At 47.0% G+C, this 27,323-nt stretch overlaps 1 protein-coding gene across 3 annotated transcripts in view; it reads right to left on the reverse strand.

Moving 5' to 3' along the window:
• Positions 1-26,999, reverse strand: part of Cracdl (CRACD like) — a 131,169-nt gene extending 104,170 nt beyond the window's left edge. The window contains exon 1 of one of the 3 annotated variants that reach the window (XM_074050335.1): positions 26,727-26,999. The gene's annotated coding sequence lies outside the window, so the exon portion shown is untranslated. Of the gene's footprint in view, positions 1-26,167; positions 26,426-26,726 lie in introns of those variants that run through there. The other 2 variants (XM_074050334.1, XM_074050333.1) reach the window with 2 other exon arrangements.
• Positions 27,000-27,323: the final 324 nt, after the last annotated feature.

Genomic DNA, 27,323 nt, shown 5'->3' on the forward strand with positions numbered 1-27,323 from the left:
AGCATGGGTTTTGGAGTCTGCCAGGCCTGGGTCTGTTTGTTGGGTGAACTCAGTAAGGTTCTAGAAAGGGACCTAACCTCTGTGCATACCTTCACAGGTGGTAGAGGGGTTAAATGAGATGATGCAGGAGAAGTTAACCTCTCAGTTAAAGTGCTTGCCGGGCAAAGAGAATCAGCAAAAGCTAAGAAGCCTTTCAGTTAAAAAAAAAAAAAAAGTCTGAAAAGGTGTAGGAGCGCGTCCTGGTGGAACAACACAAGGCAGCAAGTGAGCAGCAGCAGGCACCTGAGCAAGATACTGACCTGAGAGGTCACAGACCCAACTAGCCCATGGCTGCTCCCAACACAGGCACGGCTATTCCACTCTCTAGGACTCAGGTATCTCATCGTTCAAAGGGACATATTCATACTGGCCCTACCCAGGTCAAAGTAGATCTGGGGCTCAAACAAGACTGTTGGGTGCATGCCATGCATTGAAAAGAACAGATGTCTACAGCAATGGAAAGTTTCTCCAGACCTGGGGGACCCTTGACACAAATGCACCCAGGACCTGACTCCAGGACAGCAGAGGGATGTGGAGAGAGTGGGAGGCCCCAGCACACAGTGAGGGGCTCCATGTGCAAAGCATTGCACCAGTCACTAAAGGGAAAAGGCTGATGGAAGACTGTCCCTGCTCTCCAACTGTGACAGATGAGAAGGCAATTCCTGCCCTGGGTGCTAGATCCAGACACCATCCAACCACCATGTCTGACACTTTCTTGCATCCACAGATCAATGAGGAGGACCAGATCTAAATTAGGGTGCAAGTTCCAAGGCAGGAAGGCAAAACACCTGCAAAACAAGCCCTGCCAAGTCCTCCACTGGGCCCGCTTAGTGACATGTGAGCCAGCACATGGCCTCCTGAACCCAGATGCTAGTGACCAAGGCTAGGGCAAGAAGACAGAGATACTTGGGTTCAGCCTCCAAGCTGGGCACCCTCAGACCTTCAGAGGCTTTGTTTTCCTCTCAAACTGTTCTAGTCACATGACTAAAGCCCAACACCCAGCACACCAGTCATTCTAAGTCCCTGCTTTGAACCTAGCAACAAGAAAACCACAAAATAACATTGTGTGCCCATACTGCGATTAGGATCTTTAAAAATGTTTTTGTTTTTTTCCTCTAGAACAGTGCTGACACACTTGTGACTAAATATTTCACTGTTTCATCCAGCTGACTCATCTAGAGTACCTGGCCCCTCCACACCCAGGAAAGGCATGGAGAAAACCCTTGTGCTTTGTCCTGATGACTGGCACAGTGACAAGGCATTCCTTCCCTGTTTTCTCTGGTGACAACCACTGGCGTCCTCAGCAACATACCCATGCCAGACAGTGGTACAATCAGGAAAAGGCACAGGGAGAATAAAATATTTTGCAATTTGTTAAAGTGCGTGTGCTACCGACCGTCTCCATTTTAACAAAAAAGGCAGCTTACAAAGAGTAGAAAAATACCTGACGGAAGAGGGGTTATGCTGTCTGACAGTGGGTAGGTTCAGAAGATTCATTCTGGCTCTGCTGCCTGGTGTACTAAGGGCAAAGGCCTTGGGCTCGCCACCCCTGCCAAACCATGAGAGGCAAGCACAGTGATGCCATACATGACTACCACTCACTCCTGGGGGTGACTTGGCCATGCCTGTCCAGCATTCACATTTGTCTCAGATGTGTTTTATGCACCAGCTGTAGGTGAGTAAAACCTGCTCTTTGATCCACTGCTCATCATAGCTGGGTGTGTGCCAGGCACACCCCAAGGGCTGTGGTGGTTCCTGACAGCTGACCCCTCTATAGCTTAGGGTTGCTGCCTCTTGGTTCCTGCCTGGCACCACCTCCCCTTGCCCACCGCAGCCTTGCTGAAGTACAGCCGAGTTAATTCAGGGCTCCCTGCCACCTGCACAAACCCACACTGCATGTGCACTGACTTACACTGAGGCACCCAGAAGCAGAGCTGTGAGAATGGCTACATGGCACCCTCAGGGCACTGATGGACAGCCAAGGTCAACATCAGGCTAACAGTGGGATCCAGAAGTGGCTATGAGGCCTCCAACCACCTTCACCACCTCACACTGGTAGATGAGCTCAAATGTTAAACTCTGTGATCTTCTTAAACATCCAGCCTTCTATTCACAGTGCACAATCACAGAGTTGAGTGTTAAACCTCCTGGTACTCTGTAACACCAAGACCCATTTCAGTATGTGCAAGTCTTACTATATTGCCAATGTTCTCTAACATAAAAGCATTACTTTGGAAGAGAAGGGAGATTATTTGCATCTAACAGCCCCATTCAACCTGATTCAAACACTCTTTATTAAACACCTACTATGTGCTACTCTTCTTCAGTCTCACCCTTAAGAAACCACAGTCTGTGAGGGAGGCAGGCAGACATCTCTGTAACCCACCTATGACAGTTATGTACAGAGTGCTAGAGGGGAAGCGACCAGGAACACTCACTCACTTCTGCCCAGGAGGTGATGGAGGGAAGAAAGCCCAGTAAAGCTGCTTCAAGGAGGCCTGCAGGCAGTTGGCCAGGTGAGCCAGATGGGCAGGCCCCTGGACAGAGAGGACACAAGTATGGGGCCTGTGGTGTACACATGAACACAAGGTGTGCAAGAACAGAGAGGATCAGGCTGGCCCATGTGTGGAGTGTGGGGAGAGGCAAGTATTAGAAGTGGTTAGACACGGAAACACTCGGGCCAGATGGGGAAGGGCTTGAGGAGCTGACTCTGAGGAGACAGGACTGAACCCCGCAGTCTGGCTTGCAGGAGCTTGGCAGCGGGTCTGCTGGTCACTAAGGATCACACCTCTCTCTAAAAGCAGGTGTGCACACCCATAGGGTTACAGAAACTAGGGTCTTCAGGAGCAGAAAGCCCTGACAAATGCCAGCAGATGGGCCAGTTACTTACAACCCTGAGCCTCCACAATCATCAGAATAAAAAGCAGGCAATAGCTACCTCCTGGGGCTCTTCTGAGGATGAAATAAGCTAAGTTATGTGGAAACTCTAGCCTGTAGCTGGTGATCCTGGGGTGACCCAGTAGGACATGATGAAGAGAATGTGGCCAGGGGAGAGGTGGCACATTGTACCTCTGAGCCCTGGCTTCCTTCCACCAAGAATGGGCATAACACGTGCGCTGCTGTGACATCACCTCTTAGCACAGGCTTTAGATCACCATGTGGTCTGCCTGTCTTGCCATGTGCCCCACCCATAGTCAGGAGCCCCAGGAGCTCAGGTAACCAAAGTGAATCCCTCACTTTGGAAGTAGCAGGCTTGGGCTGTGCAGGATTGCTTATGCCTATAATCACAATTACTTGGGAGCTGAAGATCAGGAGGGTTGTGGTTCTAGGCCAGCCCAGGCAAAACGTTAGTAAGATCCCCATGTCAACAAAGAAACTGAATGAAGTGGCTCATATCCCACCGACAAGGGAGGTATAGGCAGGAGGATCACTATCCTGGAGTGGCCTGAGAAAAAAGTGTGACACTATCTAAAAATAAAATAGTAGTAATAATAACCTAAAGCAAAAAGATCTGCAGGCATGGCTCAAGTAGCAGAGTGCTTGCCCTAGCAAGTACAAGTCCCTGAGGTCAGACTCCAGTACTGTCAAAAAAAAAAAAAAAAAAACTAGCGGGCTCCTCCTTCCGCCCCCTCCAGCACCAAACTGCAGCTCACCCTCTTCAAACAGCAGTGTCAAAATTCACTGAGTCAGCCTCAGCACATCCACCCAGGCAAAGCATCCCAGTGCAGGTTTCCAGGGTGACGGAGACATCATGCCCATGTGCAGTGTGGAAGCCGCTATGGATAAACATGTGGAACCACACACCTGAGTGGTTCTGGCCACAGGCAGAAGCCACTGAGAAACCAGCAGGAGGCTGCTCCACCCCACCATCCCCAACACACACACATTCGGCTCCAACCAAGCTAAGGAGCAGCCCCAATCCCCCAGCTAATTTCCTGAACTTTACCTGACAATGAGGCAGGCAAGGGGGCAGCAATTCAGGAGCCCTACAGGAACTTGCAACAGAGCCCTGCAGCTCCAGGCTCACCCCCACTCCAGCCCTCAGGTTGCATAAGCTGGGTTCTGTCACTGCCAATGGTGGCTCTAAGGTTACACAGCTGGACATGGGCCAGGTCGGGTTACTCTTTGTTTCCATCCTCTTTGAGGGATACTCTTCGAAAAATTAGTAGCCCCCGTGGGGAGAGAGGACCCATGGCCCCTCCTGGCTTGTGCCTGCCTCCCAGAGAGCAGTTCTCAAGTTCACAGAACTGACTCTCCATCCTGGTGCCCATGGCCAGGGCCCCTGACACCCACAGATCCTCCCTTGGTGTTTTCTGCTGAAACGAGGGCCTGAAGAGTGAGGCTGAGCCAGGCAGCTCTGGGAGCAGGCACTGTCAGCCCCTGGGGAGGCCCTAGCAACCCTCCACCCCCACTCTCACTTCTGTATCTGCCTTAATAGTATCATCCAGAAATCTAGGACTCCTGAAAGAGAAGGAAGGGACGGCTGTTCCCAGGGCAAGGCCTAAGTCCCTGAAGAGCAGTGTCCAAAGTTGGCAGGGACCCAGTGAACAATGGGCACCAGGGGTGCAGGCCAGAGCAGGAAACCCAGGTCCCCAGTGTCAGCACCCTGTTCACAGTCACAACTCTCTGCTAGTGAATGGATTTTGGTGAAGGGGTGGTGTGGAGTATTCAAGGCAGAGTATTCAGAGGGGAGGGAGGTCAGGCAGAATAGGAATGTCCACTTCCTGGCCTGGACCAGGGACTGGGCCAGGAAGTGACCTAAGGACACTCAGGTGCAGGGATAAGGAGGACAGAGAGCTGAAAAGGAGCAACCCCTGGGTTGCTTTCTGCATGGAATCAGTGGCGAAGTCCTCATTTTGGGCCTGGTGGTTGCACTTAGCAGGTGGCCAGGGCAGAGTATTATGGTGGACTCTCTCCCAAGCACATGGGATCCTGAGATCCCCCCGCCCCCACAGAGATGTGCTGGACATGGATGGGGAGCGTGCCATGGTCCTGCCCTGCCCACCCAGACCAGGGATGCCTGGGGATTACTCTGGAGGTCTAGGAGAGAGGAGCATGCAGAGCCCTGGAGGAGCTGCCTGGGCTTCTGGTAATCCAGGGAGACCTTTAGGAAACCACCAGAGAGCAGAGGGAGGAAGACCATCACCTCCGCCCAGATGAAGGACAAGAGCTGCACAGTGACAGGGGTGGGGGACAGGAGGACTGCTCTGCAGAGAGGTGACCTGCTGAGTGGGGGTGGGGGAAAGAGCTGACAGCGATTTGGGTGCCAGGCAAGAAGAGTGCATGAAAGTTAATCAACATTACATTGTAACTAGAGGTTGAGCTCTTTCAACAACACTTTCTTCAGGTCTGACGGAGGCCAGGCACAAAGGCAATTCTCCAAAATGCCACTTGTCAGCACTAAGTCTCCTTGGCACCACAATCAAAACTTTGACCATGAGGATACACCATAAATGTGGTTCAAGTTTTCAAAGTCATGGCAGAGCCTTGTGACTGGCCAGTGGTGCATGAACCCTTTGGGCTTACCCGGATGCTGCCCTCATGGGCACTGTCAAGTATGGAGAACCACCTCAAAATTCTAGAGAGGGACAAATGGAAGGTAACAAACTCACAGGACACTGGTCAGTTTTATGGTAGACGTAGAAAAATGGGGACTTTCCTAATTATCAAGTCATTCATTAGATTGAAAACACTGTGCTATATATCCACATGATGGAATACTATTTGGCAATAAAAAGTAAAGGATTAGTATACACAACTACATGGATGAACTACAGAATAACTGTGGGCCGAAATAAACCAGAGAAGACATACCACATGATTCCATTTACACAAAATTCCAGACATGTGAAATCAAGAACAGTGACCAAGAGAGAATCAGTGGTTGCCTCACAGGGAATATGGACCTAGAGGGACGATGTGTGTGTGCTCTATCTTGATTATAATGTTGGGGTCACGAGTGTATCGCGTGTCAAAACTCATCAGATAACCGGCAAAGATTTTCTCCCATGCTGTGGGTTGCCTCTTCATTCCAGCAACTGTTTCCGCTGAAGGGCAGAAGTTTTCTAAGTTTGATGCAATTCCTTCTGTCAGTTCTTGCTCTTAGTTCCTGTACTGCTTAGTGATCCAGTTGCCTATGCCTATGCCTCTATTTTCAAGGGCTTTCCCTATGTTTTCCTGTAATAGTTTCAAAGCTTCAGGTTTTACACTAAGATCTTTGATTCAAACCAGGCGCCGGTGGCTCACACCTGTCATCCATCCCAAGCTGTGAGAGTTTGAGATTGGGAGGACCCTGGTTCCCGTCAGCCCAGGCCAAAAAGTTTGTGAGACCTCATCTCAATGGAAAAAAGCTGGGTGTAGTGAAGCACACCTCTTATCCCAGCAATGGTAGGAAGATTAAGATAAGAGGACTGCACCAGATTTGTCCTGGACAAAAAGCAAGACTCTATCTCCAAAATAACCAGAGCAAAACGGCTGTAGGTGTGGCTCAAATAATGGAGTGCCCATCTAGCAAGCACAAAGCCCTGAGTTCAAATCCCATGAGACTTCTGCTCCATTCTGAATTGGATTTTTGTACACAGCAAAAGGATTAAGATGCAGAATATACAAAAAAAAAAAAGGCAATAAAGCTGGGTGCCAGTTGCTCACATCTGTAATCCTAGCTACTCAGGAGGCAGAGATCAGGAGGATCATGGTTCAAAGTCAGCCTGGGCAAATAGTTTGCAAGACCATATCTCAAAAAAAAAAAAAAAATCACAAAAACAGGACTTGTGGAGTGGCTCAAGGTAAAGGCCCTGAGTTCAAACTCCAGTACCACCAAAAAAAAAAAGGTAATAGAGCAAATAATCCAATTAATAAATGGGCCAATGAATTAAACAGCTCTTGGATAAAGTAGAAATGGCTATTAAACACATGAAATGTTCAACATAAAGAAACTGAAAACTAAAACTTACATTGAGATTCCATCTCACCCCAGACAGACTGGCAATCCTCAAGAAAACAAACAACAAATGCTGGTGAGAATGTGGGGCAAAAGGAACCCTCATACACTAGTGGGAGTGGAAACTGATGTGACCAGTGTTGAAATCAGTATGGAGGTTCCTCAAAAAACAAAAGTAGACCTGCCTTATGATCCTGCCATACCACTCTTAGGTATGTATCTGAAGTAGTGTAAATCAACATATAAGAGTGATACCTGCGAACATAAGTTTATTGCAGCACTTGTTCACAAAAGCCAAGCTGTGGGATCAGCCCAGGTACTCAAAAACTGATGAATGGACAGGGGAAATGCACATGAATACACAATGGAGTATTACTCAGCCTTAAAGAAGAACAAAACAATGTCAGGAAAATGGATGGAACTGAAAATCATCATACTGAGTAAAATAAGCCAACCTCAAGAAGTCAAATATGCAGAATTTAGAAATGATAATAATAAGATGGGGGAGAAGGGAAAGTGGATAAAAATATAATGGATGAGGTGAAGTTCAAAAAATACTATATGCATCTATGAAATTTCCTTGCATTATTAATTATCCCTAAAATAGTAAAAAAGAAACAAAAACAAAAAAGTACCAAATTATGTACTTTAAATGTATGCAAATTATATACCATAATAAAACTGATTTGAAGAAACTATAACCTATGATGTTTATAAGAAAAAAATATAGCAAATGAAATCTCCCATAATTCTATCAGTGCTAACCCGAAATATTTTTATGTGCTTCTTTCCAGTCTTTTCCCTACACATGCAATTCCTCTTTTCAAAGTTTTACATCCTGACTTCTTTTTATTCTAAAAGTTCTATACGCTGAGGTTTTGTTTGGTTTGGTTTGATTTTGAATTCCCCCATCTCTCATGCACTCTGAAACAGCAGCTCCCGAGAAGGCACTGTGGCCAGAAGAGGGGTGCAGTCTGATGGCAAAGCCCACAGGTGGTCACGGGCAGGGTATCTGGCCCATTACCCTGAGTGAGAAGCTGCAGATAGTAGCTCCCCCTTTTTTGGTACAGTCCACCCAAACCTTGTCTTTCTCTAAACAGAGGCTAAATGACTGTGTCTAGCACCCAATGTCTGCTCAACCAAAATTCATGAAAGGCAACTTGAGAAAAAATGAAGACTGGCTTGTCCTCCATCACATGCCCCTTCTGCTTCCCATGTGTGCCCTGGCCCCGCCTCCTCCCCACAGACCTTTCTCCCTGCAGCCCCATCCTTGCTGCCTTCTTCATTTAGTCTTAGATCATGAAGTTCCCTTGTGACTAAGCATCTTTATAAATGTTCCCAAGGGCCTGACTGTGCTCCAGTATGTGAATGACTCACTGCCCATGACTGGATGCTCAAATAGCTTCCAGATGTTCCCTTTATAAACAACACGGGGATGAACATCTTAGCATAGGAAGCTCTGACTGCCGACCTCGTGGTTTCCCTGCGATACAGTCCCAGAAACGGAAGCACCAAGATAAAGCAGGAGTTCTTGTAAAGGTGTCAGCAGACTGCCAAACTGCTTGGCAGGAAGCTTGCATCGTCCATTCCCGAAGGTTTATGGGAGCCCTGCAGCCCCCTTCCCTTGCTTTGAGCACCAGCATCTACAAAACAAACAACACACCAGAAATTTGCTAACTTGATAGCAGAAAATAATATCTTAATAGGTACCCATTTCATTAATCTAAGGTTGACTTTCCCACATTTGCTGCCATCTACATCTTTCCTTTTTGTGAGCTAATTCCTGTCATCTACACACACTTTTTTTGGAAAGTCATTCATAGTAAGAGTTGTTCACCCAGGCATTATAGTACAGGCCTATAATACCAACATGTGGGATGCAGAAGCCGGAGGATGGTGAATTCAAGGCCAGCCTGGATCACATAATGACACCCTGTCTCAAAACAAAAAGTTCATATCAATTATTAGAGTTGTTGGGGTTTTTTTTCCCTCAGCAGTACTGGGATTTGAACTCAGAGCCTCCCACTTGCTAGGCAGGCGCTCTACCACTTGAGCCACTCTACCAGCCCTTAAGCTTGTTTGTAATAGGGTGTTTGTATGCTAAAGTTTCCATTCCCAGTGATGTTCAAATAAAACAACTGTGGCTTTGTGGCTCTGTCTTTGGTACCATGTGTAGAAAGAAGTTTCTCATCCCTTAATTACTTATTTAAATTATTTCTTAGTACTTTTATGATTTTTACACTTTTTTTGTGGAACTAGGGTCTGACTCAGGGCCTTGCACTTGCTAAGCAAGTTCTCCACCACTTGAGTCACCCCCCAACCCTTTTTGCTTTTTATTTTTCATATAGGGTCTCGCACTTTTACCCATGGCTAGCCTTGACCATAATCTTCCTGCCTCTGCCTCCCAGAGTTGAAATTATAGGCATGTGACACCATGCCCAGCCTACTTAAATTTTTAACCCATATGGAATATGTTATGGGATTTAATATGACTGAAGGACCTGATATCCTCCTAAGTGATTAAACATTAATTAAATCTATTAAATACTATTTTCTAGACTCTCTAGCTCATTCCATGAACATGCTATCTATTCCCAACCAATTATCAACATGTTCAAGTTATTATAAATTTACAATACATTTTGATGCCTGGTACATTATTCATCCAGATTCTGGCTAAGAATTGCCTTCAGTGCATAAACTAATTTGGGATGGAACATGTTAAACATCTCCATTTATACAATTGCTCTTTTGTGTTCCCAGTACAGCAGTATCATGTTTTTCATACAGGTTCCACACATTTTCTGTGAGTACCATTCCTCCGGGTTCCATCTTTGATCCTATCATGAATGAAATCACTTCCCCAACATATTTTCTGGCTATCTCACAGGCAGAGGGCTGTGCTGTGCATCATTTTCACACTGTCTCTGCAACTTTCACCATGCCAGGTACAGCTGGTCCCAAAGCTTCAACTGAGTGGTCACCTCGCAGGCCCTCAGGGACACCACCACCAAGGGAGAGGCACCAGTACTTTCTTCCAGGATTCAAGACCTTTCCAGTTTGGCTGCAGCCTGCTTTTATTTATATTTTTTGAGACAAGGTCTTACTCAGGCTGGCCTCGAACTCACCAATCTCTTGCCTTAGCCTTCCAAGTGGCTGGGATTACAGGCCCACATCACTGTGCCTCACCCAGCCTACTTTTAAAGTCCTCTGCCTTCAACAGCCCTCCACACAATCTATCCCAGTCCATCAGACATGCCCTATGCACACTATACCCTTCTTCCAATTGGAAAGGCCTCTCTGCACTTCCTTGCTTGCATGATGGGATTCAGCCTCCACAAGTCAAACCATGAACCCCGCTGGGTTTGCATCCTATGTGGAGCACACATTTCAATCTACAGTATGCTAAGACTTACAAATGCAAGCGTGTCCCCTGTCCAGTGATGGTGTGGCCTCCCTAGCCATCCTGCCTCAAATAGAAGCACTGTGCACATGACTGCAGCAAGTGACAAACTGGATCAAAGAAACATACACCCTGAGTCTGAAGGGGCTGCCCCTCCCTGCTCACTCCATGAGCCAAAAGGAAGAAGTAGTCCAGGAAGATGGGAACTGAGGACAAAGGAGGGCTTATGGTTCTGCCCAGTAGCAGATGGAGACACATGCCAACCCAGGCCATCCACACTCTTGGAACCTCCTGACAAGGTCTCTCTCAGGTGTCTCCCTCCCGAGGGAAGTGGGAGCCCAACCTTGGGAATCAAATCCATTCAACCACAGCCCAGATTCTCTGTCCAGTAGAGTCACCTGAAAAAGGCTTGTTAGGCCCCGTCAGTCCCACTCAGGCCACCTGAGTCAGCCTGCAGGGTCCCCCCAAGGCAAAGGAGAAGGAAAGCTACAATTTACGGTGCTGAGGCCAGGCTCTCTTGAGGTGTATTGCACAATCTGCCTGGTACACCTGTGGGAATGACTGTTCCCATCTACAGATGAGAAAACATGGTCAGAGATGGACGTCTCATCCCCAAATTACTGGGACCAAAACCACCCTATGTGGTATTTGAGAAAATCATCCTTTTCTGACTTAGCTAAAATTCCATAGGTCCTAAAATTCCCAAGTATCTATTTCTCAGGATGCCCATGTGGGAGGCACCCAAGCCTGGAACTTAGTCCTGAGCCTGCAGAAACAAAGATATGACTTTCACTGACTGAATGGGGGATGGCCAAGACAGGGTCCCTGTGGCCCTTCCTGCCAATTCTATCCCATGCTTTACTAGACTAAGCCACTGGCTGAATCCATTGTGCTGGGTCATTCTGCCTCTGTGACTCTGCTCAACAAGTCCCCTGGGTCATGAGGACTCTCTGTCACATTCTTTTCCAGGGCACTATTACGACTTTCCTGGGCCTCATGCATTTTTGCCTTCATGTGCCCCTTCCTCCATTAAAAAAGCATATTTTACTATTGTGTCAGTACACAGATGAATATGCTAACATTATTAGTCTTAGTATTTTATATTAAAACATTTTCTTCAATCTAAAGTTCATGCTTTCCTTCTGACTTGAAAAGAAATTAAAACTCTCTTGTGGTCCCCTAAAACTGCAGTGGGCCTTCAGCAATGTACCTCCATGCCTAGTGGCTACCCCTGCCCTGTCACATGCCCAACAGGGTCCCCTGGACATCTCCAAGGAAGCCCAGCTCAAGTGCAAGCTATGCCTGACTTCTAGGTCCCTCCACCCATGCTCCAAGAGACTCCTCTGCCTGCAGGTGGTACCTCACTGCACTGTTAGATTGTGTGCTCTGCAGGGGCCTCAAGAGCTGTGAACTGAAGGAACAGTGGGCTGAATGAAGAGAAGTGGATTTTACCAGTGAGTCACCTGCATCCATTGAGGTTTGCTTAAAGGAACTTGTATTAGTTGGCTTTTTGTTACTATTACAAATACCTGAGAATAATCAACTGAAAGAGAGGAAAGGTTTATTTTGGCTCACAGGTTTGGTGGTTTCACTCCATGACCCCACTACTTTGGACTGTGGCAGCACTGTACTTCACAGTAGGAATGTGTGACAGAGGAAGCCTGTTCACCTCATGGCTTGATGTGAAAGACAGGAAGAGAGCTGAAGATGCAAGTGGGGTCTTGACATGCCCCTTCAATGATCAAAGAATCTCTTACTAGGCCCCACCTTCAAAGGTTCCATAAGTTCCCAATAGTACTGCTGTGTGGACCAAGCCTTTAACGTGGGCCTATAAGAGACATTCAAAGACCCAAGTTAGGGCAAAACTTCTGCCTGACTCTCTTGTGGCTACACATTTCACCCAGTTATCTCTTATAGGTGAGTATAGGCCAACGTTCCCTGAAAAACTGGGCTACTGTGGGGAAGACATGCCTGTAAGAGTCCTAGAGCCTCCTGTACTGATCCAGTGAGAAAGAGGGGTCAGGTATCCCTTGATCCCTGTGTGGCTAGGAAAACCTGTCTTTTCTAATGCTAAAGTTCCATGGAGTTATGACACTTCAATCCCATATAAATGATGATAAGGCTGATGTTTGGGATTATTCTTAATGCCTGAGAGCTAAGAAGAAATGAAATCCAGAATTATAGCTGAGCAGTAATTACTGGAATTTTGCTGTTCTCTTAGCTTGCTATTTTTTTAAAAGTGTTTATTGTGGCTACTTCTTTGAGACTATATTCTGCTCATTCATGTTGTTTTTTTTTTATTCATGTTGTTTTGAACAAAAAAAATTTTTTTTGGTCTAAAAACCAAAATATTTGGGAATAGAAAAACCACTTTATCTCAAAGGTGGGGTGAAGCCTGTCAACTGCAGAAGCATCAGGATCCCAGGCACCCCTTGTGGAAATTACTGATATTGCAAGCAAAGTTGTTAGGAGAAAAAGCAAACTGCTAGAGAGCCTGCCATACCTGCTTCTCTAACAGGTTACAAATATTAAATATACAAATGCTGATCCTTAGTTTTTTATGTGTGAATCTCTGATGTACAAGTACTATCTGGAAATACAATCGATATTACATCATATACACATTAAGGTTATTTTTCAAATATGTTTTGATATTGAGGTGATCAATAAAATACCTAGACAAGCCTCAAAATTCACTGTCTTTTTGTTGATACGTAACTTCCCTATTGAGGGATAGTGAAAACATAGTTATTGTCATGTAAATTTTTTCCAACTTATTCAATATCAAATGCTCAGAAAAACCAAGAACCCTGGCATTAGGGGAAATGTTTCAGCCTTTAGGAAACCAAACACCGAGGCAGGCCATCTTAGATACCGACCCCTTGCTCTGCTTAGACAGGTATCTTTCTCCAGGCCCGTGAATTAAAGGCTTGATCCCCAGAATAAGGTGGTGGTACTGGGAGGAGGTGGAACCTTTAAGAGTAGGGTCTAGTGGAAGGTCTTTAGGCCGTTGGGGGCATGCTCTTGAAAGGCAGCCCCCTCCTTGTTCTCTTTGCTTTCTGGCTACGGTTATCAGTCTTGCTCAGTCACATGCTCCCTCGTCATTGCCATCCAGAATCCTCACCAGAGACCTAAATGCAATGGGTTCTAATCCTCACAGACTAGAACCTACAAAGCTGAGCCAAAATAAACCTTCTCTCTTTATATGTTGGTTATCTCAGGTGTTTGCTATAGTGACAGAAAGCTGACTGACACACCCTTGGAAGGAATCCAATGAGAATTCCGGAAAGTTTGGTTGACAGTGAGGAGCTTAATTAAACTCCAAGTTTGAACCGAAGACTGTATGTCCATCAGAAGAGCAAAGAACAGTTGTAATACCAACATGCTATTACAACAGAAGTGTTTGTTTAGGAACTGGGGAGAAACAAGAACAGATGATGTTTGGGAAGTATCTGCTCCTTCAGTTAATCGTGCCTGCACTTGGTGAGCAGTTCATTCAGGATCACCCAAAGAGCCAGAAGACCTGGAATACAGCCACCTTTGTGCCATGTCACCACTGACCCACTGCCAAGCAGATCCTGGGCTGCAGCCACTAGCTCTGCTTCAGGTGACAACCTCCATCTCAGCCTCCCTCCCCCCACAAGTCTCCTTGGCTGGGGACAGGCAAGGCACTTTCACCTCCCTGACCTTCAGTTTCTTCACCCTGAAACAGGGATTATCATTTCTATTTTTAATTAGAGGACTAATATGTAAGGATATAATGTATTCCCTTAGTACCTAACAGTGCTTGGAACACAGTACATACCCAGCCAACTGTGTTTCTATCCCCTGCTTCTGCCCTTCATGTTTTCTTCTCCCAGGAGTGACAGAAGCCATCTGGCTGTCACTCCTTCAGAAGGTGAGGGAGGACTTAACATCCAGGGCTAATTATATGCTCCTATGACTTGGGTATGATTTGAGTGTGTCCCCTAAAACTTTGTGTGCTGGCAGTGTGGTGATATAGAGGTAGTAGAACGTTTAAGAGGTGGAGCCTTGTGGAAGGTGATTAAGTCATTGGGGTTACCACCCTCAGAAGAGGTTAAGATAGTTTTTGTGGAACTCTGGTTAGTTCCCATGAGAGTAGGTTGTTTTAAAGAAAAAAAGCAAGCCTGGCCCCTGAATCTCTCTGGCTTCCTGTCTTATCATGTGATCTTTCCCCCTTGTGTGTGTTTCTACCATGATGTCATCTGCCTTGTTGTGACAGAGCCAGAAAGCCCTCACTAGATCTAAGCAGTTGCTAGCAACATGCTCTTGAATCTCCAGAACCATGAGCTATATAAACCTTTATAAAGCACCTGGTCACAGGTACTTTGTTGTCACAACAGAATTGGACTAATACATGCGCTCACCCTGGGCCTGGCACTACACTAAACATTTCACAGGCACCAGTACCTCATCAAAATCACATGACAATCCCGTGAGGCAGCACTAATCCCACCCCATCTTCCAGATGGGGAACAAGGGCACTGAGAGCCCCATGGCTGGAGAATGGGAGAGCCAGACTTTGTACCCAGAGCTCCAGTTTGAGAAGGGTTAGAAGTAAATGAGACCTCCAATGTGTGCCCCCCACTGCTGCAGAAGAATCCTACCTGGTCCCCACCCAGGGCACAGCTTGCTCCTCCCACCTCACAATACCAAAGTGTCTACTGTACAGCATCCTAATTATAATAATAGAGTGTCACTCTCAGACACTTTTTACAACCTACTTGCCATTTCCACACAAACTACAGCTAAAACTTCTCCCAACAACCCTGGGAGGCAGGTATCACAACCTCCCAGAAAGTGAGGGGAGTGACCTAAGACTTCACCCAAGGCCACCCAAACAGCAAGGGCCCAGCCAGGGTGTGGATCAGGTTGGGTCAGTCCACCCTTCTGTTGTAGCAGGGAGGGAGAAGGGTCTTGGCCACACTCCAGCCTAGGGATTCAGTACAGATGGGACTTCAGTGGGGAAGACTTTGGGAGCCAACAGGAGAATAAGGAACCACTCCCCCAGGCCAGGTCCAGTTCCTGCCATGTACACTCCCCACTGGGGCAACTTGCCTAGGAGTCATTCATTTGCATTAAGTGAAACCCTGGGAGGGTTAACAAGGACAGTCCCCAGCAGGTTTCCAAGTTCAGTGCTCAAGACAGGTTAAAAACAAGGCGGTAAGGAAAGGGCCCTGGGTCCAAATCCATGCACCACTGTGAAGTGGTCACACAGGCAGTTGTGTGACCACTCTGTGCCTGTTTCTCTGTAAAATGGGGACAGCAGGGGTGGAGCAGTCCTGATGCCCCTTATGTCAGCTCAATAATCACAAGGGTAATAAGATGAACCAACAGGGCACATGAAGGAGTGGAGGGACAGGACAGCACCCTTGGCATACTCAGGGAAACAGGCTGTGCACAGCTCTCTCCCCGGCTGAGAAACCTTGGCCATCAACCTTCGCTTCTCTGAGCCTCAGTTTCCTTATTTCTAAATGCACAGGATTGGTGCACACGGTGAACATAAGGATTAAATGAGATGATGAGGGTGGAAAGAGACTCTCTTCTACACCAAGCATACTTCCACTTTATTTATTATTTCAAAGCACAAGATGAGGCTAGGATAGAGTCCAGGTGTAGAAATGCTTCCCTGGCATGTGCAAGGCCCTAGGTTTGGTCCCCAGCACTGCAAGAAAATCAAATCACAAGACGGTGGGGGGCTGCATTAGGCAGCATGAATTATCCAGTATTTCTACACCACAAAAAACTCCTCTAAGAATCTCATTTTACACCATTAGAAGAATTGAAAGAAAAACAGCTCCTGGTGGTAAAATAATTATTACATTTTACTTCATAATATACAAATCAGTGCATACTTCCCAAATTAAAGAAAAACAGCTGATATACATAAATCAGACCCTATTTTAAATTCATAAAGAAGGTGTCATAGAAACATCAAGCAAGGACTGGGGAAGTAGCTCAGTAGCACAGCACTGGCCTAGCACGTGAGAGACCCTGCAAAGAAAGAAAAGAGAGGGAAGAGAAAAGAAAGGAGGAGAGGGGAGAGGAAAGAAGAGAGGGGAGAGGAGAGAAAGGACGTTTAGGTGAATCATTTGGTATGTGTCAAATCACTGCTACTTTCTTTTTATAAAAAAAAAAATATGAGCTTTCTGGATGGGCCTTTGCTAAAAGCTGTACCTCCAGGACTCATCCCCAGAGCATGCAGGGTCTCCTTCCTTCCTCTTCCCACGATTCCGGAAGAACACCATGTCATTTTAAAAGTCCGTTCCTGAGGGGTGACATGTACTGTTGGGGATCAGAAGAGTGTGACCATCAGGCCAGTGGCTGCCTCCCACTGTCTGCCGCATAGCCGGGCCCCTGGCTGTGCTCTGGGCTACTGGACCCTTCCTCAGTAATGCTCTCTGTGAACAATACAATCATTCGCTCGGGGGTAGCCTGGGGTGACAGCAATACCTGAATTCACAGTAACTGCATATAAATACTGTAGAAGAGGCAAAGAGAAATATTGTCCATAAGCTGACGATCAATTATGACTCACGGAAAAAAAAAAACAACTGGTAATTAACTTAGCAGTATGTTAACTCCTGCTTCCCACCCACGCCTGGTAATGGAGGGCTCCTCAACATTAACAAGGCACCACTGAGAAAGGGTGAAGAGAGCAAAGGGTTCTCTACAGTCGAGATAAAACAGCCAGATACTCCCCTCATAGCCCACACACCTGTCCTCTAGGGCAGGTCTCCTGGGGGTCTTCTTTCCCAACCCTTCTACACAGGGCAAGTCTGCAGGAACTTTTTACATGTGGCTTCACCTTGTTCTTCTACCTGCTTTGAAGCTTGGGCTGGAAGTTTCCAATCTGACTTCTAAGAGAAAGCAGAGTGGGGAGGGACTTCATGTCAAGAGTACCTCCATGGAAGCTAGTTTTCCTGTGGCTGGTGGCAGAGGTTCCAGATCCTCATATATAGCTCTATGGGCTCTAAGCAGCAGATGGGACCCTCTGTGGGTTGGGTATAGATAGCTAAAGGATCCACCAATGACTCCCCAGACCCGGCTCTGCCACGTTGCTCTGGGGTCCCTCCTGCATGTCTGGCCAGGGGCTGGGTTTCCAGCAGTTCTGGTAGCCCTGAATTTCCTGCCTTAAATTCTCTACTGCTTTGACTGATTAGAGTGAATCCTGAATAATACGACTGCTATCAACCAAGATGCATGAAATCTCAGTACAAATTCATCCTATGGGAAAGAGCCTTGGTGTGGAAAAAAAATTGTTTTAGCCAGGACCCATAAAAGAATAAGTCTTCAGAGAACTGACCAGACACATGTGTAAAAAAAGTACAAGGATATTCACTGTCATGCTGTTATTAAATGGTAAAAGGTTGAAAATGACCTAATTAAACCTCTATCCAAATAGGGCTTAGATAAGGAACTTGAGACCTACTCATGTAATGGAATTCCTTCCAGCATGAGAACTGATGCAAAGGAAGACTATTGAATACTCTAATCATGTGGAAAAGAGACTCAACACACACTTTTTTTTTTTTTTTGGCAGTAATGGGGCTTGAACTCAGGGCCTTCACCTTGAGCCATTCCACCATCCCTTTTGTGATGAGTATTTTTAAGATAGAGTCTCACGAACTATTTGCCCAGGCTGGCTTCGAACCACAATCCTCCTGAGTAGCTAGGATTATAGGTGTCAGCCACTGATGCCTGGCTCAACACACACTATTAATTTTGAAAGGCAGTTCACAAAACAATATGAACATTATCTCCCTTTTGCAAGTGCATTTGTCTTCGTTTCTGCAGGTGAATGATTCCAGGACTCTACTTGCCACTTCCAAGATAACAAAATCTGTAGATTCTGAAGTCTCTTAGATAAAATGTTAATACTTGCATAGAGCCTACACACCTCCTCCCCTATACTTTAAATCATCTCTAGATTATGTATAATCCCTAACACAATGTAAATGCTATGTAAATAGTTATTACACTACATTATTTAGGAAATAATGACAAGGGGAAAAGATCCACATATGTTCATACCAGGTGCAATGGCTCACACCTGTAATCCTAGCTCCTTGGGAGGTAGAGACTGAGAGAATCATGGTTCAAGGCCAGCCCTGGCAAAAAATTAGTGAGATCCCATCTCAACCAATGGCTGGGCACAATGGTGTACACCTGTCATCCCCAGCTATTCAGGGAAGAACAGATAGGAGGATCACAGTACAGGCAGCTTAGACATAAAGTGAGACTCTATTTAAAAATAACCAACATGAAAAAGGCTGGAGGTATAGCTCAAGGGGTAGAGAGCCTGCAAGGCCCTCCATTCAATCCCCAGTTCCCTCCCCCGCAAAAATCTGTACATCTTCAGTAGAGACAAATTTATTAAAAGATTTTTGATCTGTAGTTGAACTCACAGATGTCAAACTCACAGCCACAGTGCATACATATGCATTCACTATGGAACAGACAGATGTTTGGAAGGATGCATCCCCAAATGTTATCAGGACACATGCTCCGTTCAGCCCCGTGGTTTGCTTGATGGTAGAGACCGTCTGCTTCACCAGGACCTGGCCTCATGCCACATGACAGAGCAGCCAAAGAGCATCCTGGCAGAAATGAGTCAAATCACAAGTCTGTTCAGAGCAGTGGCCGGCTGACAGGCCTGTTCTGTGCAGAGTTCATTCCTTTCTGGGCCTTCCCTGCTCACTGGCCTGTCCATCTGCAGCACTTCCTCCTCCACATAGGGAGTCCTCAGGATGTCATCTCTGCTCTAGAATGTGGTACCTATCACAACACCTCAACTCAAAGACCTGTCTTAGCTCATGAAGATCATGAAAGAAATAAGATAACAGTGACCGAGCCTTGGAAAATGGTGACTCAAACCCTCAAAATGCTTGTATTATATATTAAGATCTCATTTTCACCAGAGAGCACACATGAAGACTTAACAAACTAATTTTTAACAAAGCATGCAGCTGACATCTGGAAATTGTCCAAAAAACACATGGAATTCAGTTCCTGTGGACACAATCACAATAATATGCCCGCCAACAAGATCTGTTCCTTGCCTTCCTCACCTCCATTGGCAGTCAGCACTGCAGCTTCTAAGTCACAGTTGTCCACATGGAAAGGACCCACCAAAAAGTTCCTGGCACCATACTTTAAAATATATAAATGATAATACTATTAGAGCAAGATGGTACAACTTCAAGACTAGAAGTTGGGTATGGAATTCAGGTTGGAAGAGCAGGTGCAGAGTGGAGCTGGTACGACAGCATGGGTCCTTGCATTTCCCATGCAGTCGTAGAGAAGCAAAAAGAACTCAAGAAACCCAGGGCTGAGTTTATGCCCCAGACAAAGGGCGACCCCCCTATCCCACCACATATGCCCCTGCACCTGTTGGATGTAGACATTGTGCTTGACCACAGAGGCATAAACAGATCAAGAACAGCTTAAAGTTGAGACAAGCTTGCATAAGACTCACAGCAGCAAATATATCTATCTGCTTGAAGACAAGCATCCTCCTAAGGTCACTTCTCAGGAACCAGTCCCGAGCAGGCAGTCACATCCTGAACCTGAACTGGATATGAGCAAGCTCCACACGCCTCTGTACAGATTACGCTTGCTCCCGGAAGATACACAGGTACCTTGGCTCACAGGAACAGTGGTTTCACAAAATACATACTCAATCTGGAAAACATTTCCTTGAGAATAATTTAATGCCAGTATTTAATGTGCACTTGTTGTACTGTTTGAAAGCATTCTATTCAGAGGAAGAATCAGCAAATGCAATGGATGAATCTCATAAGTTATGTTAAGTACAGGCAAACGCAAATAAATGCTAGGTAGAGCATGTGTGTATTAAACATATATAGGAAAGGATAAGGCCAAGAGATGCCTAATAGTCAGTTGTTTATTTTATGGTACTGGGACTGAACTCAGGGCGTCACACTTGCTAGGCAAGCATTCTACCACTTAAGCCACATCCTCAAGTCCTAAAATACCAAATATTCAGTAGGCACTAAAAATACTCAAGGCAGTTGAGCATCAAATATCAGGGTATCCTAACCACAGAGAAACTACTTAATATTCCTCTGCATGAGATGAAATATACAAGAGGAATCTAACAATTGGTCATAATTTACTTACCTGTTGGTGACACCTATTCCGGTCCTCTAAATCCAAGGCAGTTCCTCAAGCTCACATAGGACAGAACTGTCTCTAGATCTCCTTAACAGAACAAGTGTGTGTGTGTGTGTGTGTGTGTGTGTGTGTGTGTGTGTGTGTGTGTTTGGCCCAGGGCACCTCCCATTTGTGGCCCTGCTATTAGAATTCCAAGTCCAGTCCCTGGAACCACATATCAGTGGAGAAGGCTGATGCTGCAGAGAGATGGGACACACAAATGCTTTGTACTCCGGGGTGCAGGTACTCTGGGTATCCACCCACTTGCATCCTCTCTGCCTGCATTCACCTACCCCCATTCCTGTCCCCGTGCTTTCTCACTGCATGATTCAAATTGCATCAAGGTCATTTCTCACATGACATCTTATAGCACCAGCTCTGCTCAGGAGCATTAAAGATATGCACATTTTCCTTAAATACCATTAGATTTAAATGTGGAGGACTCTTTATTGCTTTAGGGTAATTTATGAGGGGATCCTAATTGAGAATTACCATAAATGACTTTTCACCTTCTTATAAGACGGACAATGGAACAATGGGAGAGTAATATCCACAAATAATTAATGAATTTTCTATGTCTGTCATTTGCTGCCTCACATAATGCTCATGTGAGAGAGAGAGAGAGAGAGAGAGAGAGAGAGAGAGAGAGAGATAGAAAGAGAGAGAGAGAGACGCCTGAGGTCACAGAGCCTCTAAGTAGCAGGGCACAAGACCCTATCTAGAAAATACAAATAGGCCAATACAAAAATAGGGATAGTGGAGCAAGCTCAAATGATAGAGTACCTGCCTAGCAAAGCCTAGCAAGTGGGAGACCCTGAGTTCAAGCCCCAGTACCACCAAAAAAAGAAAGAAAGAAAATAAACCTCTCTGACATTTCCACATTCTGCATTCAGAGGATGCCTTTCTAGAGGAGATTCTCAGGAGCTGTGCACACCTCAGCTAATGGTTCTGGTGCCACCCACAGACACGAGAACTTAGGGGAAGAAACCTTGGGGAGACTAGTGTACAGACCTCAGAAGTAGGGGCAAATACTTCTGGAAGTTCTTCAATTGCATATATTTAAAAAAAAAAAAGTCCTCCATTAGTAAAAGGCCTGAGCATATAAATAACTTCCCACTCCTCACCTTCCAAAAGGATCTTTCATAATTTCTTTTCACAGATACCTTAATTGTTATAAGCATATTTTCAATTTTTCATCACAGGAATCTCCTCAGGAATGTTGTTTGAATCTACAGGACGTTGGTGGGTGATGGCGGTAAGGAAGAGTCTTGAATGATGTGTTGATACCGGCATCATCATTTCTCATCAACTCTTCTAAATTCACTGGGCACTGACAAGCCATCTCTAATGGGAGTCACTGAGCTCAGGATCAGGGGTTTGAGCTTGTTAAAAGCAACACAAGAATTTCAGGGTAATTGCCCAGAATTACAAATGTGTCTTTAGGGACTCTTTACCTAACCTATAAGTTTGAAATTATTTTCTGGATGCAGACATCTAAGAATAAGAGGATTCAATGAGAGTTCACCTTATTTCAGTTTGGGGAAAATGAAAGGAATTTTAAATGCTGACTATCCATGTTGTCCTACCCACAGGTGACACTGATCAACCAGCATTTTCAGGTCTCTTGACACTGAAAGAGATAAGGAAAACCCCAGCCAGTCAGACCACAGGTGGACACAAAGGGCTGCTTCCGAGCAGGTGCTCATGAGCAGTTCTCATGCATTTCACATCCGTGTGCCTCAGTCTTAATACCATTTTAAGCCCCATCTTGTCCAAGAAGCTTCTGCTGACCACTTCACCTTCAAAACCTACCATGAACTGAACAGGAACAAAACCTAGGGTTCAGGTAAACAGCTTCAAGCTTCAGAAGGACACCTTGTTCTCCAGATGGTTCCTAAGCACACAGAAGAAGCACCTCCAGCTAGGGTTTCTCTGCCTTTTTCCTATTGCTTGTAGCAAATGCCAAGCACATGATGGATCCTTCTGATGATGAAGTAACAGCAGAACAAGAGGTGATGGTTGGGAAGCCATTAATTCACATGAAAGTGGCTCACTGGTCTGGGCTCAGTGATGTGTAAGCAAAAAGCAATTCTCTTCTTATCCCTCCACCCATACTTCTGTGTGGCTCTTTGCCCTGTTTCCTCTCAGCCCTTGGCGGAAAGGTACATTAAATCCTATGGCTTTTCCAGCGTTTTTCAGGGAATAAAAGGTCTGGTGCACATAACCCAGGTGAGGCCTGCCAAGAAGCATAAAGATAGGGGCAAGGTGCCTATTTTCCTAGCTTGCTCCTCTCTGGCTCCCTCCCAGCTCACAGAGGCACCTGGTCTCTCCAGGGACAGGGGAAGGAGGTGATCAATGTAAGAATATGCTTCAAATTTATTTTTAATTGACACATAATTATGGAGGACAATGTGATATTTCCATACAAAAGCAAATCAGAGCAATTAACAAATTCATCCGCTCAAGCACTTATCATTTCTTTGGGTTTAGAACACTCAAAATCCCTCCTTCCAGTCATTTTGAAATATACAACAAATTATTGTTACCTGTAGTCAGCCAACTGTGCTATAGAACGCCAAAGCTTATTCTTCTTACATAAAAATATTTGAAGTTTCTTTTACATACCAATGGCAAAGACTGGAATTTTGAGCTACAGTTCTACTATAAACCAGAGTACAGAAGATATAACCAAGAATCAATGCTGACCCACAGGTAGCATTGTCTTCTGGTCCTGAGAGAAGAACCAGGAGACACTGGGCCTCCACTACCTTTGCCTAACCTGCAGAAGAGGAGGAGAGAAAATTAAAAAACGCTGAGTGGCTGAGGGAGAAGTGGGAAGCATGGGAAGATTTTGTCCAGCTTCTTGTGGGGAATACTGGGAGTAGTCAGCTTATAATGGCAGAAATGGCAGCCTAGTGTGGTCCCCCACCCCCTGCTCAGGTTCTCAGGTGCCCAACAGAACCCTGAAGGAACTTCAAAAGGGGAGAGTCTGAGGGCCAATGCAGGAGTCAGGTCCCCTATTATGTCTCACTCAGTGGAAACCTGAGCAGGAAGCTGAGGGGTCAGCAGGTGCAAGTTGTGGGTGAGAGGCTCAATGAGGACAGCAAGGGCACCAACCTGAGAAAAGCCACCCTCACTGTGTGTGTGTTCTGATGTGACTAAACCCTTCTCCTGGTGCCCAGAGACCACTCCCAGTAAGAAGGAGCCCCTCAGGGGTTCCTCGGAAGAATCTGGGAGACCGACTTTGAGGAACTAAGTTGCTTTACTCTACTACATGGTGACTGAAATATCACTTGAATCAGTCTCAAGCAAAACAGAATCATGAGCTAGGACCAAGTATACCAAAAAGGGAACCAAAGTACTTGAGGGTAGCAAAATTAAGTTTGTTTAAAAAAACTGCATCCATCCACAATAAACCCTGGACAGGAAGCATCTCTAGTCTGATTCAAACATATCTGTAGAGTCCACATGCAACACAAGTAGTATTCATGAAAAAGTCTACCTAGGTTAATCACCAGAGGAAAAACAAGTAGTTACAAGTTTGCCAAGTCAAACCCAGGCCCACCAGCAGGCCATCCCAGGAAACTTACTCTCCAAGACCACCAGGGCCTTCATTCACATACACTACCACATTTTAGCTGAGTGCATCCCTGGGTGCTGACTGGCTGTCTTAGTCCATTTGGGTAGCTATAATAAACTACTATAAGCTGGGTGGCTTATATACACCAGAACTTTGTTGCCTGAAGCTCTGGAGGCTGGAGTCTGAGAATCAGGCACTGACAGATTTGGTTACTATTCCAGAAATCTCCCTGTGTCCTCACTTGGCCAAAGGAGAGAAGAAGTTCCCTGAGGCCTCTTCTGTAAGAGCACTAATTACATTCGTGAGGGCACCAATGCCTCATGGTCTTATCACCTCCCCAAGGCCTCATCTCATAATACCATCACCTTGGAGGTTAGGGTTTCAACGTAAGAACTGGGAGAGGGGGAGACCACAACATTCAGACCATAGTGCCACTTCCCTGAATGGCAAACAGACTCAGCAAGATTTGGTGACAAGACCAAAATGACCCAACTGAGTGGTGATGTGAACAGGACAGCCACCCTTTAGTATGTCCTGAGTGCCAGATCTCATACAACAGCCAGCTGCAGCGGGCAACAGCCCTGGGCAGTATGACAGGCAGTGTTCTATAAAGTGGGAAAGGGTGCCTGGAGAGGTTCAGGAGTGTAACTTAAAGATCACATCCAGGGGGGAGAAATGACCCAAGCCTTGTATGCACATATGAATAAAAAAAAAATCACACAGCCAGAGTGATGGTGAGGCAAGCAAGGCACACCGCTCAGGCACAAAATTTAAAACTCAATAATATAAATGTTTCATACAGTATTTTAAGGCCTCAAAATAATACAAAAATCCATGGTGTACAAAATACCAAAACTTCCTGAATTTTCCCTTTTGCCTGGCACTCCAACATGGATCATCACAGCACTGAAGCTGAGTCTAGAATCCAGTCCAGTTCAACTTCTGTGTCCAGCCCCAAAGCAGGGACTCTGATGCCACCCTACAGTGTGTCTCCATATACCTTTCTCATCACAGTTTTACAATCTCTAGGGGCTCTTAAGATGACCTCAATCCTCACTCATATGAGGTATGGGCCTGTATGATTGCGTTCCAGGGAGAATACCTTTCCATTCCAAATAGAATGGATTTAGGCAAATGGAAGGAAACTTGCCAGCTCAATCACCAGAGTAGCAGACTTTCAGACAGTTCGAGAAGGTGTGGAGTGGGCTCCAAGAGGATCACATGGCTGCTTGTTTCCTACTTGGATTTTCTGGTTCAAAATTAAGCCTCAGTTGCAACCCAATGCCAACAGTCCACCTGTACCTACACAAGTCCAGTTCACCTGGTAGCACTGCTTTTCATTTGCATTTCAAAAGTCAAAGGTAGAAAATTTAAGTAACGACTTGTGCTCTAATCACAGGTGAGTGAACCTCATAGTGAAGCCCTGCCTGTTAAAAAGTGACTGTTAATATTTGTTGATTAAAATTTGAATATTCCTTGGGTCAAACTCAGAATCTCTGGTGGTGGCAGGTAATCAAAGTCCAAAGCCTGTTAAATAAACCATTACCTGAAGCATAAGGAACATAGTCAATGAATGTGCTCAGCATTTTCCCCAGCAAAGGCCTTTAGAGACAGGCACGAATAGCTCCTATTCTAATGATTTAAACCCAGCGTCTCCCCTCTTTCTCGGTGTTCTTAGTGCGTCGAACCGCTCGCCTTTGCCTCACAATTCAAATCGAAGTCCAGCAAAGTGAGCAGAGGGAAACTTTGGGCACTTGCACGAGTGCGTCTGGCTCCTCTCGGCCCCACTGGCCCCGGGGCAGCTGGACGTGACTGCCACGTTGGTGGCGTGGCTCCCCAGCCAGAAGGGCGGGGGGCTGAGCGGGCTCTGCCCTAGCCACCCCCACCCCAGCCCCGCATCAGAACGCGACTTCGGGGCCGCGCCACCCCCGCCCGGGTCCCTTCGCGCTGCCCCATCTTCGCCCCACGCATTCCTTATGGCCACGCGATTTCAGACCGTCCCAAGTACCTGGAACAGGAGCGTGGCCAGACTCAGCGAGACGCACCTGGAAGGGCACCGTCCCCAGGGTGCGGGGTTCCGGGGATTGCTCCCGCTGCGGTGCGCGCAGACCCCAACCCCGCAGCCCCTAGGGCCCGCGACGCAACGCAGCAGGTGGTCGCCCGGCCTCGGGCCAGCCGGGGTCTGCAGCCAGAGAGCAGCACGCGGGCACGAGCACGATCCTCCGGCAGCCGCCCCGGCCCGGCGCTCGGCGCGCGCTCCCAGCTCCGGGCCCCTGCGCGCCGGCTCGGCTCGGCTCCTCTCGGCTCGGCGGGGGCGGACGCCGCTCCGCTCGGCTCGCCGGCCGCCGCGCGCACCTCCTCCGCGGCGCGCCGCTCCCGCCGCCGCCTCCGCCGCCCGCGAGGCCGCGTCCGACCGACACCTCGAGGGGGGCCGTGGCGCGCGGGGGACGCTCAGCGGGGGGTGCGCGCCCACGGGACCCCCGCCCACTCCGCGCCGGCTCCCGCGGCCCCGCCTCGGCCCGCCCGCGCGGCGACGCCGTCGGGGCCCCGAGCCTGGCCGCCCCTACCTGGGCGAGGTCCGGGTGTCTCTAACATCCTCCCGCAGGACGGCTGGGCGGCCCGCGGGGGCCTGGAGAGCGGGTGCCCCCGCTCCGGGGCATCTGTGCGCCCGCGGGGACCGGGATTGGGCTCGGCTCCAAAATCACTTGGGCCTTGGCGGCCCCGCAGTGTCGGGGCCTGGGCACCCCGGATCTGCCTCGCGAAGTCCCAGGCCCGCTGGCCCCGGTGGAGAGGTAGTGGGCGCAGTGGGAGGGACGTGTACATTCGAATAAAAGTAAAAGTTTTTTTTGTTTTTTTTAATAACCTTGTAGGTCCGGAGCGTCTGAAGGCTAATTACGGAAGCTGCCGCCCCGTCTTGAGGTGAATCATTGTTGTGACACTGGCAAGTGTGGGAAGAAAGGCTGGTGATGACTTCTCAGCTCACTGAATCTCTTTTTTTCTTCTTCATTTAATGATGGACCCGGTCCATTTAGGGGAACGGTCTTAGGAAACTGTCTTAGGGTGGCCAGTCAGCTACAGAGCCCCTTCCCCACCAACCTTTAGTCTGCTGGTGACATAGCCCAGAAACCCGCATCCACGCCCACCCACTAATACCAGCGTCCCAT

The sequence above is a fragment of the Castor canadensis genome, chromosome 12, assembly GCF_047511655.1.
Source record: "Castor canadensis chromosome 12, mCasCan1.hap1v2, whole genome shotgun sequence".
NCBI lineage: Eukaryota > Metazoa > Chordata > Mammalia > Rodentia > Castoridae > Castor > Castor canadensis.